Here is a 2,977-nt window from a genome sequence, read left to right on the forward strand (position 1 = left end):
TTCATTGTTTGAAGATATGAAACTTGATCCGGTGTGTTGCTGATGATGGCTGCGGCCGAGACGCACTTAAATTGCTCTGTTTTAATAATAAATGAAGACACGTCGGATCATAAACACGGTTTGTGGACGATTGCGCTTGGTTGGGTCGGAGATTTTTCCCTGTGGATTGCTACGGGGTCCGCTGTACCTGTGTCGTAATGAGCGGACCCCCGTCCTTTAAATGAATCACGCATCATCTAAAGAGGTGTCTTATTAACCTCTACCGGGGAGTGCACCTTGTTTTGTCGCCCACCGGAGGATGACGAATCACAAATATTCTACTATGCGTCCCGTTGTGATTGGGTTTGTTCCAGTCGGCGTACCTTAGAGAGGTGTGTGCATGTTTTCTATCGGTATCATCCAGGTGATCTGGGGGGAAAATATGATTCATGCACCTTGGGGAAGACACACACACACACACACACACACACACACACACACACACACACACACACACACACACACACACACACACACACACACACACACACACACACACACACACACACACACACACACACACACACACACACACACACACACACACACACACCAGGTGTTCACATTAAGACGAAACCCGACGACAGAGCGTCAACATGAAATTCCGCAGCCTGTTACTATGGCAACAGGAAGTCTCAGTGGTATGGCCTACAGTGCCATCTCTCTCTCTCTCTCTCTCTCTCTCTCTCTCTCTCTTGGACACATGCACAGAGCAGCATAGTCTCTTAATGATGTTTCACCAACTCGCCCACTCATCACCGGTCACACAATGCGCCTCGCTGAGAGTTCGACAGCCATGAGCAGCAGAGACGCTGCTGCATCACTGCTCTTTGTCGATTTGAGCTTGATCGATACAAGCAAGGGTTATTTGAGTTATTCATCTTTAACTTATTTTTCATTATAATCATTCATAAAAAGTCAGAAAAGTGACAATATCCAGAGCCTAAATGTGTCATCTTTTGTCAGGGGCATCTCCAACGTCATTTGTCCTCTGGGGAACATGAATGTTTTGTACACATTTGAATGGCAATCCATCCAACAGTTGAAGAGATATTAAAATGTGGACCAAAGTGGTGGAGCAACAGACATCCCTAAAAGTGACGAGATCCAGTAATGTCCATTTTCTTTCTTTTGTCCAAACAAATTAAAATATCCCCTAAAAGGTAGTGACATATAGTTTTGTCCATAAAATGTCAATTAAGCTTTAAACCCAAATATATTTAGTTTACTTTAATGTAAAAACAACTCCACATTTGAGAAGCTGGAACATTTTGGGGGCATTTTGGTTTGAAAAGTGACTCAATTATAAATTTGTTCATCAAAATAGTTGATTCATCGATGCACAAAAAAAAGAATCTACCCGTGTTTCAGCAGTATGAGCATGTGAGAAGCTTCTCAAAATGATGAAGCTGGAACCAGAAAACGTTCTCGAAATGAATCGCCAACAATGTTCATGATCAATCAGTTGTTCAGTCAATCGGTCGTAAAGCAAAAAATTACCAAACATTCTGTAAACATCTGCTGATCGGAGAGAAAAAAAGCAATTTCAATAATCCACATTATTATTTTCTTTTTGACATAGACGGTTTGTTTGAAAAACAATTAATTAGTAGTGGACATTATAGTTAGCTGAAGTCAACAGTTGATTTTCCATCAACTGACTTAATTGGTTAATCATTGCAGCCCTAAATGAGTGCTTACTCTGCATAAGTCGTCCACCCAGATGCACCTGTGCAGGCAGCTGATCTCAGAAGCTGAAAGAAGTGCCTGAGAGAGCTCAACATCCAAGAGCCTCATTGGCTGAGGAAGATGACTGTTGTGTAAATAAAGATTAATTGTTGGAAGGTTGCATTGGATCTATATTTCTCACTGTCAATCAGTCAAACTGTTATTCACAACAACAAAAAACAGGAGGGAGTGGGAATAAGTTGCCACGGCAACATGTCCCCTGATCCACCCCTGCAGTAACCTCCTCAGCGCTGCGATGACGTTGGAGTTTAAGGCATTTTTTCCCCATCCCTCAAACCAGCTCATGTCTGTGTGTTGCTTTATTTGTTCTGATCTAAAAAAAATTATGTGTCACTGACTGAATAAATCCTACTTCTTTGCTGCGGTTGTGTGCGTCTGTTAGGATTACAGCTATATTTAGTGCTATGTAAATCAACATCAGAGACGTGCGGTGGCGGAGCTTCTGTACTCGAGCCTCAGCGGGACGCAGCTCTGGCGCTGCTGGTTCATTCACCTCCTTCTTCTTTAGCTCCGCATCCAGGAAGAAATGCCTCAAGACTCTGATTGCAGCATATTAGCAACATTTCATCCACAGAACCCACAACACTGATTGGACTCAATGGGGATTAGGCCCACTAATTGAACTTCAAAAGAAGACACCAAACTCAGCGTTGTAATTAAACTAAATTTTAACAATTGTCAGTTCTATTGTACAATATTGAACAGGAGTCACACAAGTGCACAAGAGGCATTGGATTTACAAGGAAGGATCAAACTTTGTGTTCCAGGTTTAGGAGACTTATGAACAGTAGAGTTAAACACAGAAGCAAAATGTCCCTTCAGAGATCAAAACAGTGATGAAAAAATATAGACTTATAACATCATAGCATTACCCCGTAAATATGCCACGACAACATACGCCTTTGATTTCGAATGTACCATGTTTCAGGATGGACTTCCCCAAAAGCAGCTGCGAACAAATCCTCAATAATTATAAAACCTCTGAATCCTGACAGTTTGGTATATTTGATATATTATCTAAAGACATTAGGTGAAGGTTGATTTACTTGGTTCGTTCTAGAAACACTAGTTGCAAAGAGGCAACCAAAAATAAATAAATATGTGAAACGGAAACCAAGAATCTGACGGTGCCAAACCTAATGTTTTCAGTGAAGTTCACGTTCTTCTCCCACCGAGCAGCACAGAGTCC

The sequence above is a fragment of the Cyclopterus lumpus genome, chromosome 3, assembly GCF_009769545.1.
Source record: "Cyclopterus lumpus isolate fCycLum1 chromosome 3, fCycLum1.pri, whole genome shotgun sequence".
In the NCBI taxonomy this organism is placed as follows: Eukaryota; Metazoa; Chordata; class Actinopteri; order Perciformes; family Cyclopteridae; genus Cyclopterus; species Cyclopterus lumpus.